The 18,457-nt window shown below is 41.8% G+C and overlaps 1 protein-coding gene across 1 annotated transcript in view; it reads left to right on the top strand.

Moving 5' to 3' along the window:
* The window catches only part of ppp2r2ba (protein phosphatase 2, regulatory subunit B, beta a), a 55,867-nt gene that overhangs the window by 1,253 nt on the left and 36,157 nt on the right, over positions 1 to 18,457 (top strand). The window lies entirely within an intron of this gene.

The following is an 18,457-nucleotide window of genomic DNA, read 5'->3' as shown; positions in this document are numbered from 1 at the left end:
TGGAGCCATTCACAGATTATGAGAAAAAAAGAAAGATGCTTAATGTCTGAGAGGATTTTTATGTGTCTGCTGCAAAGAGCACTCCTTGTTTCACTCATTATGTTTTCCTTATAGAGCTGTCAACACTATAGGCCTGCAAGCCAGGAAGAGAGGCACTCAGTTTGTGGAGTTGCATCATAAGTATCTTCCATATCATTAATTTCACCTTTTTTGCCTAGAGACTATAGGGGTGGATGAAAATATTAAAAAAAAATCGAATATCGCGATATTGTGTTTTGTGATACTGAATCGATTCTCAAAAACACTGTATTGATTTTTAATTAATAGTTTACATGCAAAGATTAACTCAGACAATATGCTATTTAAATTTGCAAGGAGATGCACCCTCTCAGTGTATGTGTCCTCTCAAAGTAGTGCTATGATGTTGGATGTTACCAGGACTGTGATAAATGGGTTCTTTATACTACGACAGTTTTCTTAAAATTAGATTAATAATTGCATTATATCGCCTTACTGACAGTATCGCAATATATCGCAATATAATGAATCATAACCCCTGTATCATGATACGTATCGTATCACCAGATATTTGCCAATACACAGCCTTATTAGATACCCCGTTAGGCAACACGGGTGGCAATAGGCATTTCTGAGACAGCATTAGGCTTAATTCCCCTGCGATTCACTCAGTTCAGAGGGTCTAATTTCCTCAAAATGCCAAAACCTTTACCATGTAAATACACCCAGTCTGTATAGAGTTATTGTTCTGGAGATGTGCGGGGTTAAAAGTGTTGAATTGAGTAAATTGACCCCCAGTCGTGAGAGCAATAAATGAGCTCACAGGAGCCGGTCCATTCATCCTTCTGATGGTGCTGTCAGACTGGGCAGCCCGAGAGGGTCTGAGTGTTTGTATAACCAGCCATTTACTAGGTCATAATGTGGAGACTGAGCCACTGCATTATTTAGCTTTGCATGGTTGCCCTCTTTCCTGTGTGTGCGCTACCCTCAGCCCCCTGGCACAGGAGGGAAGATAGTGTGGTACAGTGTACAGTGAAGTAGGTGCTGGTCATAGCCAGGGCCCTTCACACCCAGTAGAGATGACCTATATATACTCTATATGATCAGGAAGGAAGACATGAAAGACATGTATGTACTCACTCACTCACTCACTCACTCACTCACTCACTCACTCACTCACTCACTCACTCACTCACTCACTCACTCACTCACTCACTCACTCACTCACTCAAGTTGTATTCTTCTGCTCCATCACACCCATTACCTTCCCTCACCCCCTGTTGTCTCCCTTCCACTGTCCTTCTGAGCAATTTTGCATTGATTGGCATTTTAAAATAGGATTCAATAGCTCTCAGCAACAGGGTTTAAGAATGAAAGACTATTTATTGACAAAATATTGAATACATAACATGAGCCTGACACAAATCTTGCAACTTGTTGTAATTGTAAACTTGCAATTACAACAAAACAAACATACAGTTAAACAAACCACAGAGGAGAAAATACATTCTAAAAGACACTATAAAAAAAATTAAATATAAAGATTTTTTTTTTTACATTAGTTAATTCTTTGTATCTAGACAATCATAATGACATTTGGAGTTCTTTGTGTGGCCAAAAGAGTGCAAGAGACATTGGATTTTTGAAAGAAAAGGCAAACTAGTCAGGGATTAACACATTATGAGATTTCCAACAAAGTGTAAGAAATTACATTGCACTAAAAATAATTATTCTTGTGTAATTTAAAGTACAATTGTAATACATTAAATAAATTAGTCTTTGTGTTAGAGTTACTTGTGACAAAGTTTCATGATGACATGAAAACAAAGGATTAAGTAGCATCTATCTTAAAGTATTATCACCATGACAACTGAGCAAACTGTCCAGCGAGGAAGAAAGTGAAAAGTGGTCGAAAGTTCTGGAAAATGTGAGTAAGTTCGGCTTGAGTTGAGATATTTTTTTGTTTTTGTCTAAGTACTGTTACCAAGGTCGAGAACTTTTAGGCTCAAGCATTATCTTGTTCATATCTCTGGTTTATGTTTTTTTTTGCCATGTTGACAGCTGCTTATGCTGTGTTGAAATGTAATGTTTGAACAATTAATTCACTTTATTTAGCCTAAAAGATTCGTTGCCATATGAAATTAGATTAGATTTATTTGTTCCATAGGGATATTTGTTAGGGCTTCCTCCACTTAGTCGAGTAGTCGACTAATCGGTCGTTTTGGTCGACTAAGACTTCTTTAGCCGATTAGTCATTTTTTATGCGTTTTCCCTGCTGAAGGACTTGTTTACAAGAACCTTATGAGCACATCTCTGATAAACACACAATTTAAAGTGGTGCTCGTGTGTGATTCTTTGTGGAGAAACTCAGTTTTACAGATCTGTCGGTTAAATGAAGTGTTTCTTGATGAAATGAAATGAAGAATTTCTTTGGTTGAGGACAGCCCTATTATTTGTTTCCACAGCCAGTACACAGAAACATACAGATATACACATGGCAACAAATGTAGAGATATGATCGTCATAAACGTGAGCTCCTAAATCCAAGAATTGAAGTCAACAAACACAGTCTTTCTCTCCCACACTCCTAGCTCTCTGTCTGACTCTCGTTCCCTCTGCCTGAGATTAGGGAGTGGTGTAATAGAGGAAGTGATAGATCAGTAAACATGGAGCTGAGATGCTCGGCTTCAGTATGACATATGATCCTGCATTTGCTCTCTGTGTGGAGAAATATGAAACAGTTGAACTGAGGAAGCGAGTGAGAGACGTTGAACCTCATGTGCTGGAGGCCAGCGGGGATGTGATGATGAACCGGCAGATGACCTTGGAAATATGACGTGTAAAAAAAACCCCAACAGAGGCCACCTCATCTGCACGCTATCTACTGTTTGTTTAAAAAATGAGGAAAAAGTAGAAGCCAATCAGTTTGTACATATGTGTTTGCGTTGCATGGGAGGACAGTGTTTGTTTACACTTGTGTTTGCACTTCCTGTCGTGACCTTGTTGCCGCGCTTTGCCTTTCCATTAGACCTCCTGGTCTTGAGGAGGCTTGGTGCACCGCTGTAGTCCTTGTTTTTCCTCTCAAGCGCCCCCCTCCTCCCTCTCTTCAACATCTCCCAGCATTCATGTCCGGCCCAGCTGAGCCGAGTTCACCCCAGAGGGAAGATGAGTGTGCAGTTACCATGTTAGCGGAAAATACATTATATAAGCCCCGGACTGGACCGTATTGTGTGTGTGTGTGTGTGTTCTCTTTGTTTATCTGAGTGCCAGAATCTCTTGGATTCACCTGGGTCCAGTCTCTGAGGGAGACACAGCCAGCTTTTGACTGCCTGTGTCTTTTCTTTTTTTTTTTACTTGTGTGTGTGTGTGTGTGTGTGTGTGTGTTTGGGCCCCTGTGTAAGTGAGTCTCAGTGTTTTTTTCTGCCCTTTTGTCCCCCGGTGTTCTCTTTTTTTTTTTTTTTTTCCATTTCACATCAATCTGTCGGTTCTGGTGTGATGGATTAAGTCTTAAAGGTTTCTGATGGGTGTGTGTTTGTGTGTGTGTGTCTCCCTTCTGCTGTCAGGGAAAAAATGTGCGTCCCCAACTGACATCTCGCCACATCTCGCGCTGCCATCAATCAATGCAGCCAGTCCTGCCTCAGCTTCCTCATCTTCCTCCTCCTTCCTGTTCCTGTATAGAGTCTGAGGGCAACTCTCTGCGATATATTATTTGAGTGTGACAGGAAAAAAGCAGAATAGAGTCGCAGATATTTAAGATTAGATCTGTGACAAGAAAACGCCTTTGATTATAGTTGTCTCGTGTTGTGCATGTCTTTGCATTTTTTGCAGTTTTACTAGGCTGTTTTATTTATAAGAAGAGCAGCGAGCTCGTCATGGCAGCGCCTGAGGGGGACTTCTGTCGCCGTTTTGTCAAAGCATGACATTGAGTTGAGGAGTTTTGTGGCTGAGGAACGCAGCGTATGCTGGTGTGTGTGTATGTGTGTGTGTGTGTGTGTGGCGTTATCATACATCCTGCTGTGTTGTTGCTATCCTGACAGACACCCACTTCACAGCTCAGAACACACTCCTCGCAGTCGTCCCGTTCTCACATGCCGCCGGGGACAAACACCCTACATATAGATACACACACACACACACACACACACACACACACACACACACACACACACACACACTCACACACACACTCGTACACGTGACTGTTCTGTTTCAGTTTGGTCAGCTTTTCTTTGCAGAGGGTATAGAGATGGGAGAACAGGGAACAAAAGGGTGCTAAAAAGGCTACCAGAGAGAAAGAGGGAGAGGAGATGAAGTGGTAGTTCTTGAAGATGTCAGACCAACCCGGTCCTCCTCTTTGTACTGTACCACCCTGACAAGCAAAGTAACATGTTGAGAGAGGAGAATATCCTGAAAGGGGTAGGCTACTCTTGATATTCTAGTATTGCACTCCCATAACGTTGCAAGAGAGGGATAAATTGATAAATCGAAGCAGCAGAGGCAGAGATATTCTGACTTTTAGTTTCTAGTATGGGACAAGCTCCCAAAAAACACTGGAACCTACATACATTTCCCATAATGCAACTCATCTCAACAGCATCTTTTGTTAAGGCCCAGACACACCAAGCCGAAAGAAGTAGCGTGAATGAAGGCCGACTGTTTCGCCTCACGTCGCCTTTGTCTTGGCCGACAAGTTGCAATTAAACACACCGCAAAGATTACAGCCGACGGCCAGTTAGCATGAACGCTCTGTGTCTACGTAAGAGGAAATAACTCTCCACACCAGCAGGCGGCGGTAGTCTGTATTCGTCATTTGAAAAGAGAAACTGGAAGACCGAGGACTGCGGATATACAAGCCGTTGTTATGATACGTACATGAAACAAAGCGGCGTTTGACGACCATTTTCATACCACTCACACTCACCACTTAGCTTCATTCCAGATGGCATTATCGATGTGAAAATATCCGTGTGTTGGAATGATCAGATGAGATGAAGATGAAAAATGAGAAGAGCCTTCTGTGTGTGCTCTCTTGGCTTTACGTCTTGGCTTGCTTTCCTCACTTCCGTTTCTCTTCTCATGCACTGATTCGCTTAAACTGAACAGTCAATCAGAGTGATTTCTCTCACCGACGCCGATTCAACATGCCGAATCGTCCGAAAAGCTTCCGACACAGGCAGACTAGAGCCTTTACATCCTTTCTATTAAAAGTTGCCCAAGCTGGGATGACATCACTCCAACATCATTAGGGTTATTTCCTCAGGCTCTAGAAAGCTCCTCCAAAGTGAAAGAGGATGAATAGTCATCTTCATGACAAGTGAATCGAAGTTTTTGTGTAAGATTGGTAGAGTGCCTCTTTAAAGTAAAATACACATGCACAAGCTCCAGTGACAACAATCAGCTGCTCTGCTGAAGTGCCCTAGAGCAAGACACTTTGATGCCTACAGGCTTCAGGGTCTCTTCTGCAGCAGAGCTTGTGAAGAAAAGAGGATTTCCCTTCAAAAATTAGAATGACAAAAAAAAGAAATTTGTTGCTGTTTTTGGAAAGGATTGATTGAAGCAGTGTTATCATTTTTATATCTATGTATCAGTGACATGTCTTGTCTTTTTTTTAGAACCCATTTCTTTTTGCATTGATGAAAAAGGGACATAATCAGACAGTATGTCAAAGAGCCACATGAAGCATGTTGGCGGATCTGCATACTTGTAGCTTTCATATAAACTAGAACACATTGTTGTAATGCAGTGAAGTTTAAAGCTAAATTAATCAATCATGTTATTAACTTCAGATCAAATAACTACATGCAATAGGAATGGGTGGATCGATACTGTGCATCGATACTTCAATACTCACAAGCTACACATTTTGTATAATGTTTGTGCCAAAACAGCATTGACATATTTAGCTGGCTTGTGTCACATGACTGTGGAAACCATGTGACATCAGAACCTACACACACACTTCCACATCAAACATGTGAGAGAAAGGCAGAAAGGAAACATAGTGTGGAGTGGTGAGACTTGTCACCTGTACATAAAAATACAGCAAGATGCACTATTTGTGATAAATAAAGTGACACACACAGCTACACGAAAAAAAACAACACACCCTGAAAGTTATTAGGAGGCTTATTATTTAATCATAGTACTTCTGTAAAATACTGGACTACTATTTTACACTTCGTGGCACAAACTTTGTTATTTAATTGTCCTCACATTTGTTTTTGTAATAAATAAATAAATGAATAAATAAATAAAATAATCAGCGGTTTGTGTCATGTGATTTGGCTTTTTTTTTTCTAAAAATGACCATTATTTTGAAAAATCACATACGCATCAGTATAAGAATCCTTCAAATTGTAACAAAAAGTATTGGTATCGTATCGAATTAAAGTAGTTTGGTATCGCCCATCCCTAACGTGCAATGTGAAAGGTGTTGCTTGACGAACCCACAAAGAATTATCACATGACTGTGCCAACACCCTGAGCTCTATGGTCCGTTTTGGTATTCCTGCCCACAACTTTACATTTGCTTCCCTTTTTGGTCTCATCGTTGTCGTTATCAGCTGCAGCAGGCAGCTGTTTTTAGCGCACAAGCTCTGATAAACCCACTGTATGGTACCTGCTCAGCACCAAACAGCAGACAGACAAAGTTAGCTGGTAAACATAGTGGAGCATTTGAAGAACCAGATACTTTTCTCATGTTAATGCTGCTGGTTGTGTAAATAGGCAACTGTTTGCTAACAGCTTTGCCATATCAACTTTAGAAAATGATAAACTTATCAATGAATGCAGGTTTAATGTGGACTGGATGTGTCACATCTGGCTGATAAATGATCTGTTTAATAAGGTCAATATCGGCACAGATACCAATCCAGTTTATTGGATTAGTGCATCACTTAGTGCAAACACAACCAATGTGGACGTTTAAGTGGTGTTTTTTACTCACAGTGGTCATACGATTGTGACAAAGCAATTTTTATAAACCTTGACAGTCTTATTAAAATGTTCATGATCCTAAAAAGGATGCTGGTGTGTGAAGCAGGTGTGGGCATCATAATGTAGTCGCTGCAGCTGCAGTGACACCTTCTGTTGGTCAGGGTGTCTGTGTGGTGGGACCTTGGCACTTGTTCTGCCCTGGTGGTGAAGCTCCTCACTAGTATGTGAAAAGCAGCGGTTAGCGACTACATGTCTATTGCATCAGACATTTGCAATACACAGTCTGCAATACAGTGTGTACCCTCCTGAGGCTAACAGGGGGGAGTTAGCAGCAACATGGGGATTGTGTGGTCCACATTGGAGCAAAAGGGAGAGAAATGCAGACATTGTTTAGATATTAGGTTAGAGGTTTAGCTTCTTCTTTGCATTTAAGTAGGGTTTGGTATGATTGAGGTCAAACTAAGGACATGGGAGAAACGTTCCTGGTCTTTACTTCCCTTCATTCAGCTGCATTACCATGTGACAATGATGCAAGTTTTACAGGAAAAGACGACAGAACGTTCATACTACAGTACGTACCTATGTGCTATACAACAATAATTTTTTTATACTGAAATGAAAATGGCTGTCTGTAAGGAAGGATGTCAATCAGTGGGCAACTCCGGGGTCTGAAAAGTGAAGCCAATGTTGAAGTGCCTTAAACTTGCATTCTTTCTAATAGCCAGCAGGGGGCGACTCCTCTGGTTGCAAAAAGAAGTCGGATTGTGTAGAAGTCTATGAGAAAATGAGCCTACTTCTCACTTGATTTATTACCTCAGTAAACATTGTAAAGAGTTTATGGTCTCAATCGCTAGTTTCAAGTCTTCTTCAATACAGCATGATGTTCATTTAGTAAATTATGGTCCCATTTAGAGTCAAATAGACCATAAAGCAGGGGATGCTTTAGGGCGTGGCTACCTAGTGATTGACAGGTCGCTACCACGGCGTTGTCCGGTCTGTTTTCGTCACTTCTGGTTGCAAAAAAAACAACAACATAGCGACGGCCAAAATGCTGAACTCGAGGCTTTAAAACCGTAGTCCACAAACCAATGGGTGACGTCACTTCTTATATACAATCTATGATGTCAACATAAAAGCTTATGTATTATTCTTTGGAAAAATAAAGCACAGGTTAACGTGCTAAAACGTGTCCTCTGAATCCCACGAGTTGGATCTCAGGTGCCTATGGGAACTGATATGAACATGATGTTCACGAGAAAAAAACACTATAACAAACACGCCTCTTTCTCACACAGCACTTATCCGCAGTCTCACTTTACCACAAACACTTCCTGCCAGGTCTCCACAGTGTGAAAACAAGGAGAGAAGCATCAGCACAGTATCACTGAGGCTCCCCTCACTCCTACAGCCTCGCAGGAGGCAGCGTATCATTACAGCAAACACAGTGACGCAAGTTCTCATTCTCTGCTTTCTTTATCACTGTTTCACAATACGTAGAGCCGGTGCAGATGTTTCACCTGCGGCCTGTAACCTGACGGTGAGCCTCAGTGTCCGAGCCCCTCGTGTTGTAGGGCATCGACTGTGATCCTGTGGGGAGCTATAGAGCCAGACAAAGAGGCTCCTTATCGAGCCGGACTACTGGGCCTTTCGCTCCGGATGGCAGGCTGCAGCACAGAGACAGAGCCGACTATTGGGATTGGGGTATATATAGAACATCAGGATGGGCTTCCTCCCTCTCTCTCCGCCCATCTGTCTCTGTGGTTTTATAAAGGGTCCTGATGGGTTGAGTGAGACAGGTTTCCACTGCTGCAATAAAAGCCTTTCATTAAATCCTGAAGTGCATCTTGTATTAAATCGGCACTAAAAAAATAATATAGCAATGAAATATACAGCAACTGGCATTATTATTTCAATGTGATAAATGCTTAGATGTGGTGAATCAACTTTGCGTACTCGCTTTGCTTCTATGTTAATCTCTATTATTATTTTGCTTTGCATATGAAACCTAAACAATTAGAATCCAGCCTGAGGTATAACGAGTGCTCGGCTTACCCAGGTGACACACACGGATAAAAAGCTTTTCTTGTTTGTATCTCAGCCCTTTCAAGTTGTGTGAATTTCGAAGAATAGACCAGCTTGGATGAAACTTTAATGAGGTTGTGAAGCGGCGGAGGAGAGGATATACAGTTGATAAGAAGAACAAATGGTGCTGGAGATAATACAACAAAGTGCTACAGCAACTTTACATATTTTAAATAATGCAATAGAGAGAAAATTTTTTGATTTTAAACCTCAGGCAGATGCACTGTATGTGTGTGTATTGCAACTGTGTTTAGATTATCATGTGTACAGGGAGAATATTTATATACAGAAGGGTCTAGTATGGGAGTTATTCCAAACAAGGGGTACTTATACTTCTGCAGATGTCATTGGGTACAAAGAAAAATCATGTAGTAGCTCAGCTATTTTGGCCTTTGTTTGGGTTTAGGAGAAAAATAGGCCGACTGTTGTGTCCCCTCACGTCGCCTCTATATTGGCCGATAAGTCGCACTTGAACACACCGCAAAGACTACAGCTGACAGCCAGTTAGCGTGGACGTTCTGCGCCTGTTTGAGAGGAATTAACTCTCCACACCAGCAGGCACCGGTAGTCTGTATTCGTCATTCAAAAAGGGAAACCGGAAGACCGAGGACGGCGGATATACAAGCCGTTGTTATGATAGGGACATGAAACAAAGCGGCGTTTGCCGACCATTTTCCCACCACTCTCACTCCCCACTTAGCCTCATGCCATATCGTTGTGGAAATATCAGTGTAATGGAATGATCACATGAGATGAAGATGAAAAATGAGAAGAGCTTTCTGTTTGTGTCGTCTTGACTTTACTCGTTGGCTTGCTTTCCTCACTTCCTTTTCTCTTGTTCACTTATTTGTTTAAGCTGAACAGCCAATCAGAGTGATTTTTCTCACTGACGAGCTCTGCCGCCGATTCAACATGCTGAATCGGCTGAAAAACCTCTGACACGGGCAGACTAGAGCCGATGGTGTGGGACACACCGCAAAAACTAGGTCGACAGACGCCCAACGACGGCCCCAAACTGTCTCTCTGTCTGTCTTTGGGCTGATCTTTAATTACTAATAACCATAGCTATGATAGGCCAACTAAACAAACCTCATGCCTGTAGAGCTTAATAGACTGTGGGGGTACATCAGACTAAAAGGTCAAGATCCACTGCTCAACAAGATCTGTCCATATTTCATGGAAAGTAAAAGCTAAAGAGAGAAAGGGGGCACTGCGGAAGTAGTCCGCACGACTCAATGAGTAACACTTCCAAGGCCCCAGATGTACAACTTAAGTATTGTGAGTACGATGCAGGATGTTCCTGATCAAGAACATCCACGTTCAGTTGACTTTCCTTGGATAAATAAAAGTTAATAAGAAAATAAGATTAGAGATATAAAGGCAAGAGAGCTTGAGGCCCCAGATGTTGGTTCCCTTTCTGATCTCTCAGAGCTCCCCTGGTCTGGCTGTCATTAGTGCTCCCTGGGGAGGAGGGGGGTCACTGTCCAGGTTTCCCAGGAGCCCCGAGACAGATGAGAAAGGACCGACTTGCTGTCCTGATTCAAGTTCTCCAGGAGGAACAGAGGGGTAGAAATTGAATTTCTTCTGCTGGTGTCAAAGGGCAACGCACCCACAATAATAATTACATACATCCAACCAAAATGCTCCACGAAGTCAAGGGTAGCGACTCGAAGTTAGAGATATCTGATGCTTTCAGAAACACATTTGCTGGGGGTTTATCTGTAGAAACCCAACCATACCCACAGGGGCAATGGCTGTGATCCAATCAGGTCTCACGTTAAGGTGCCCTTTTATAGTTTCCAGCATAGTTTTTCAATATCCCTCTGAAAATAGCCGTCCATTGTTGCAGAGTCATCACAGCACCCGTTTGTACAGAATAACCTGAGTAAAACGGTCGATACGGAGCACGGATCAAACCCGAACAGTCTGGAGCAAAGATGGCTATAGATAGAAAGCTGTTTATGAGGTGTTTGTTGTGTTTTTCTCTCCGTCAGCAGCATCGTGTACAGAGTATAGTGGCAAGTGTGAGGCGAGAGGGATGCTACATCACTCTTCATACTGTAGTGAAGGCTTTTACTGTTCTGTCTGAATGGTGTTCTACACATACGCTATGGCACTAGATAAATAATGCAGCCTAATGCTACTGTATGGAGCAGCAGACAGCAGCAGTACATGAAGTACCAGTCTGTCTCTGCCACCCAACAGCCCCCACCCCACACACACACACACACACACACAGTATAAAACACACAACTCTGAATGGATGGATGGCACATGATGTCAGATGATGATGAGTCATAAATCAGCAAACCAATTCTCTCTCTCAGTCTGCCTCGGTCTTTTCATATTCGTGCATCTCTAGTTATAGACTTCTGATAGTCACAATTTGTGATAAACAGCATCTACCTGCAGCACAATTATACTGATTCACACTGTAAGCCTCACCTTTATTTATAGCTGGTATTGTTATGCAGGAAAGGAAGCTGGTGGAGTTCCCCTGTGTGAACCGTATTAGTCATCAACTAGGCCCATTTAAGACAGTATAATACTCTGTAAACTACCTGTAAGTAGTGCCTATACCCAAAAACATCTATACAGTTTCATATCAGTACTCATATCACCACACATTATACAAGATCTTTCTTTTATCTACAGCTGCCTGTTACCTTTGGAACTCCATAAAATGACTGCTAACTTGTCTATATCTACTATTTTCTCGCAATAAATAGTTTAAACAGATGGAAAAGGAGTCGTTCCCTCCACCACTTTACTCCAGATTGAAATGTCTCAACAGCTATTGGATGGATTGCCATGAAACATGGTACAGACATTTATGGTCCCCTCAGGATGAATTGTAATAAATGTGTTGATCCCCCGACTTCCTGTATGCCATCCATCATCACATCAGCATTTCATTGTGTCCGTAAACTTTGGTTTATGCCGGTAAAGCAAATGACAATCATCTTAAGCTTTACTTTGTGTTTAGTGCTAATTAGCAAATGTTGACATGCTAACACGCTAACCTAAGGTGGTGAACATAGCAAACATTATACATTCTAAAAACATAATTTTTTCGTACATCAGAGTCGCACATCAATTGTGATTTATTGTAGGCATGGACAGATGGTGGGGCAGGTGAGGCTGGCACAATCAATACTGTTTTTTATCTAAACAGAAAATATGTACCATGTGTACCACGTAATGTCACCATACACTATATTTACTAAACACGGAGCTACCTTATAACTGACAAGAATTAACACAATGTACATTCATTCTAACTTAAAGAGATAGTTCGTATGTTTTGAAGTGGGGTTGTATAAGGTACTTACCCATAGTCAGTGTATTTACCTACAGTAGATGATGGGCGGCACACCCCCAGTTTGGAAAATCAGACAGGAGTACCGGCACGGAAGCAAAGCAATGTACCGCTGTGGACGGAGCCGGCAGCAAAACGTATTTTAGCTACCTAAAAAAACCTAAAAATCAGTTTAAGTGTAAACTATATTTAGAACATTTTCGCAGGTTTACCTTGCTGTGAGACAGCTATACAGTCTATGTTTCCGACAGGGAACTGAAGCCATTGCCTATGCTCTCGCCAAAGCAACCAGACTCCATTGAAAAAGACAGTATTTTACGTAGTTCGTATTCACCAAAGTCATACAATAGCAGAAACAAATTACCAATCGAGGCAACGGTAGACCAGCAACCCCCGTGTCCAGCAAGGTAGAATTACAGTTTTTTTCAATGGAGTTGCTTTGGTTCTGTGCCGTAACTCCTGTCTGCTTCTCCAAACTGGAGGCGTGCTGACCGTCATCTACTGTAGGGAATACACTGACTATGAGTAAGTACCTCATACAACCCCACTTCAAAACACGCAAACTATCCCTTTAACAGAAATAACTCAAGCATCACTAAGAACAAAGAAACATTTTCAACATTTAGAGAGCGCAGGGTTCAGCTGCAGGAAATGCAAAGGGCTAACACCTGAACTCATTCCCATATACATATATGAGTTGTGATCAAACCACGCACCTCCTTCTTTCTGTTCCTCCCCTCCAGACTACTATATATACTACATTTGTATACTACAACCATTCAACTCATTTTATAAGGCAACAAGATATTTTCTTATGAATGAATTGGATACTAAAAGTATCAAAAAGCTATTTATGTTGATATATTCTTAGTATTGAAGTTGTGCTCTTTATAGTTTGGAATTCGGGCCCACGCTTCCAAGTTTAATTTAGTAAATCTGTACACATGAATTTTAGAAGCTGTGATGATGACAACAGGGTAAATGTAACTTAACATAAAAGAGGATTTTAAAGATAGCAGCTGACAGCTACTCACATAAATTGATTTGGCGAAGAGCCCTGTTGACCAGCTTTGTCTCTCTGGAATTTAACCAGGTTTTAAATCCCACCACTGACACCGTTTCCATACTGTGTATTCACATATTCACCCTCTTCTCCAGTGGGATTACGCAGACGTGACTGAATTAGACTCTGTGGGATCAGGACTTGTTATCTCATTTGCTCGACATATTCACAGGCAGGCTCGAGAGACAGAGACTCCAGTCAGAGGCCAAGGACTCCGAAAAAAAAAAAGTGAAGATTTTTGTCACTTTCCATCACAAATGAAATATAATAAGAAAAACGTGTCACAATGTGTGAAGATCTTAGTCTGGGAACATTTTGTTAAAATACATAAACAGCTACATGTCATTCACTCCAACCTCTACATATAGAAAATCAGTTAATATGAAATATTCTCCAGACTGAGGATCATTATCCATCAACATCCGTTAACATTAATACTAGGGCTGTCAAATATTTAATTGCAATTAATCGCATGATTGTCTATAGTTAATCGCAAATTAATCACACATTGTCTGTGGTACATCTGTTCGAAATGAACCTTAAAGGGAGATTTGTCAAGTATTTAATACTCTTATCAACATGAGAGTGGACAAATATGCTGCTTTATGCAAATGTATGTATATAGTTATTATTGGAAATCAATTAACAACACAAAATCATGACAAATATTGTCCAGAAACCCTCAAAGGTACTGCATTTAGCATTAAACATATGTTCAAATCATAACATGGCAAACCCAAGCCCAACAGGCAACAGCTGTCAGTGTGTCAGTGTGCTGACTTGACTATGACTTGCCCCAAAATGGCATGTGATTATCATAAAGTGGGCATGTCTGTAAAGGGGAGACTCGTGGGTACCCATAGAACCCATTTTCATTCACATATCTTGAGGTCAGAGGTCAAGGAACCCCTTTGAAAATGGCCATGCCAGTTTTTTGCTCGCCAAAATGTAGAGTAAGTTTTGAGCATTATTTAACCTCCTACCTTCAATCTCGCTTTAAAACGGAGCCCACTACCACCTAAAAATCGCAAGTTATGTTAATGCGTTAAAGAAATTGGCGGCATTAAAATTAATTTACGTTAACCCGTTATTATCGTGTGACAGCCATAACTAATACATAAAATTACGAAATAAGTATGAATTTAGAGTGCCAGATTACGTGCAGCTAAATTGGATACTGAAGGCTGATAAAATATGGTTCCTCAGTCCAATAACCTGGCATTAACCTTTAAACAAATGACTTTGCAGTCCTATATAACAGCCTTTTAACTTAAAAAATTATTCAATAAGTAGAGGCCTTGTTCCCATTCTGTTATATAAAATGAGCTTTGTTCAGTTTCAACCTTGGCTCTCAGTGATTAGCTCCCATTGATCTGACCAAATGGCTCTGTGACCCACCTAGCATAAAATGTGTTTGGAGGGAGGCCTGGCGTGTGACAAAGTACAATACTGAGCCTAAATTAGGTTTCCCACCGGCAGCCAATTTAAAGCTCCGAAATGACTTACAGTAAATGTTTTTGAGGGTCACGACCCGACACGACCGGGCCGATCTATCCTGAGAGGCATTACATTTTTTTTTCTATGGTTCGTAATGACCTACACATTGCCTCGACTGCCTCAAAGTGACATTGCGTTAAGCTGGTTTTGTAGTAGACACTTTGGCCAAAACTGTACTCGGAAATGAAGCAGCTCAGGAGAGCAGTATCATTACGGAGATTTAGACGGCTGCAGGCAGTCGGGTGTATTTCATTGAGCCCATCTGGCCTGTTTGAAAGCGTTGCTGAGTCTAAGAGAGGCGGTCAGGCGGTAGAATAGAGAGGGTGATGGATGGGGTGATGGATGCAGCGGGAGGGGGAGAAGATGAGAGTGCAGATTTGGGGGGGAAAAAAGAAGCTCTTTTCCGGCAGAGTTGAATCTCAGGCTTGGCTGCGGCACACTGCTCTGCCTGTTTTCATACCAAGCACTCGGCTCTGGCTCCTAACCAGCTTTCGACCAACCAAATGCCTCTGAACCCACCCGCACGCTCTCTTTCTCCTCCTGACGTTTTGGCTCACCCCTCTCTCCCCCCTCTTCATCTTTCTGACTCTCATTCACTACCTCCTTCCTTTGGCTCACTTTTTTACCATTTTTCTTCACCTTCACTCTCTTTTTCTCCACCTAACCCCAGTAGGCCCTTTTTTTTCCATCCTTCCGGTAGTACATAGGGGTGTGGGATCGAGCCAGAGCCTCCAGGTTTCCATAGTGATACTTTGTATCCTGATGTCATTAGTATTGACGGTGTGCAGCTAGGCCAAGCTGTCCTGGCACAGGGGCTGTTTACTGTTTACCCCAAACTTAAACCATTCAGATTTGTGTGTGTGCATGTGTGTGACATCACAATTAAGTCTTAAACCTGCAGTAGGCAGAATTTTTTTGGCATCATTGGGCAAAATTCCATAATAACCTTTCAGCATATTGTATTTCAAGTGCTCTGAGAGAAAACTAGACTTCTGCACCTCCTCATGGCTCTGTTTTCAGGCTTTAAGAAAATCTAGCCTGTGACAGGAGACTTTTGCCAATCACAGGTCATTTCAGAGAACGAGAGCATTTTTATTGGCTGTGCTACGGCTGGTGGGCGGCGCTTGGTATATCTTCAACTGATCTCAGCATTGCTGCCGGGTCACAAACTTTCTCATTTTACAGCTAAACAGTAGAAAGATGTTTCTGAAAACATTTGAGGTGAGAAATAGGCATTACAGTAACAGAATATTGATTCATATTTGATCAGCGCTGCCTAGTTTGACTGTTTGGTCGGAGTTCGCGAGTGATTGACAGCTGCTCAGAGACGGTAATGCTCCAGCTCGGCTCTGATTGGTTGTTTTCCTCCGGTCTGTGAAATCTTGCATATGCCATTAGAGCACCAGAGGACACAGAGACACATGATTTTTTTCAGATTACCTGTCTCATGCACTACTGTCAGGATATAGTGACCGTTTTATAAAAATAACTTTTTTTTAATCATATTTGCTCCATTTCTACCCACTGCAGCTTTAATTATCTCTATTTTACATGAATAAATAAGCAACAGGTAAAAAAAAAGTGGTTCATTTGTGACTGTCTGATGAAAAAGCTCTCAGTGTGAAGTGCTGTGGTGCAGTTCCAGGAGCTGGATGTGCACCAGCAGGGAGAGAGAGGCTTGGCAAGGTGGAAATGGCTGTTTCATGAAGAAACATCCCCCGTCTGCTCGCTCACTGTATGATTACTGAAGCGTGTCTGTAGAGCACAACTCCCAGTCCCGACTCCCCGTCTCGCTCCTCGCTGCTTCACCGGCTCGTCCGTCTGAGGAGACGGGCGCCTCCTTAGCACCACTCCCCTTGGAAACGCGTATGTGTTTATCTGCTCGCTCGTGTGCCCACGTGCATGACCTCACACGTCCGTGGTGAATAATACTCGAATCACGGGGCTGCTCCCACGTCTCCGCCTCCCACAGATTGTTGAGCTCAGAGCTCTCCTGCAGGCCCTCGGCTGGCAGGTTGCGGCCTCTGTGTTGCCAGAGTAATTAGTTCTGCTCGGTGTCTTAGGCCAGGGGTGGACAAAATATGGATCCCATATTGATGCTGTCACATCACATGCAGGCAGAGCACATCTACACTGCTCACTGCAGGACACATGCACAAACATGTTTCCACATACACAAATAAAACCCTCCTCCTTCATGGATGATGTAATGGCTAAAGATTGTTCAGTGATGCAGAAAAAAACTTGCAGCATTGATTGAAATGTGAACTGAGCCTTCACGAATAGTTTATTTTTGGGGACATGCCATTAGAGAGAGAGCAGATACTGTGTTACAGCTGATATTTGTTTATCACAGATAAATCAGTATATGTCTGGCAGATATGTACAAATGGAATTACAGCACGTTAATGTTTTATAGGCTCCGTCCTTTATTTCAGTCCTTTTTCTTCATTTAAACATATTTTTTGTGTTTGTGTGTGTGAATTATTTATTTGTTTTGGGGCATCTTGTGCTGTTATTAGTGAGTCAACAGTAGAGAGCGAACAGGAAATGAAGGAGCGGGAGAGAGAAGGGGAGAGACATACAACGAGGGTTCCCAAGGGTTGTTATTATTGTTCCTGCTGTCCATATTGGCAGCAAAGAGATTCCTTCCTAAGGTGATTTCAATGTGAGTGATGGGGGTCAAAGTTCACATTCAGGGCAAAAATGTACCCAAGAGTTCAGACATAGCAAATATAGTGATTTTTGTAGTCTTTTTAGTACAAAATTCCCTTTTTGTGCTTCAACAGATTTTGCTAGTACCATAAAGAGGAGTTAATCTACTTAAAAGACAGCAGCTTTGGAAGATACCACTTGATTTGACTAACTCAGACTGCTGGAGCCTCATATTAACTTCAGCTGAACTTCAACACAGACGTAGGACTGTGGATATTTCCCGCATCACTTACATTGTAATTGCATTAGAAAAGGATCTCTTTACAGCCAGCATGAACAAGAGGAACAATTACAGTCAACAAAGACTCGTTCATTTTAAATATGGGCATGTGGAAACTAGAAATCCCGTTTCGTGATTTTATGCCTCCACCAACCAGTCAAATTGCAGTTTATATCCATGTCTGTCCAAAATGTCATCACTTCATCATTTGATCCTGTTAGATATTTGTGTGAAATTGTCATAATTAGCATTTGAATTATTTAGTTAGGGCCAAAAAATATGTTTTGTGAGGTCACAGTGGCCTTGACCTTTGAGCACCAAACTCTAATCAGTTCATCTTTGTGCCAAATTTGAAAAAAATCCCTCAAAGTGTAGATATCGTGTTCACGAGATGGAATGGACGGACGTATGGATGGACGTACGGACGGACAACCCAAAAACATAACGCCACAGCCAAGGCTGTCACCGGCGCAGAGGCATTCAAATGTGGACCTTTAATTCCCAAGGTCACCAAGGCACCCCAAGTTCAGTCATCTTTGATAACAAAGTCTCTCGATCAAATAAAGATTGTCCCTCAGTACATATCTTTGTCCCATGTCTTAAATAA

Source organism: Sebastes fasciatus, chromosome 10 (genome assembly GCF_043250625.1).
Source record: "Sebastes fasciatus isolate fSebFas1 chromosome 10, fSebFas1.pri, whole genome shotgun sequence".
Lineage (NCBI taxonomy): Eukaryota > Metazoa > Chordata > Actinopteri > Perciformes > Sebastidae > Sebastes > Sebastes fasciatus.
Note: the sequence above shows the minus strand (reverse complement) of the source record. Positions and strands in the feature narration are given on the sequence as shown.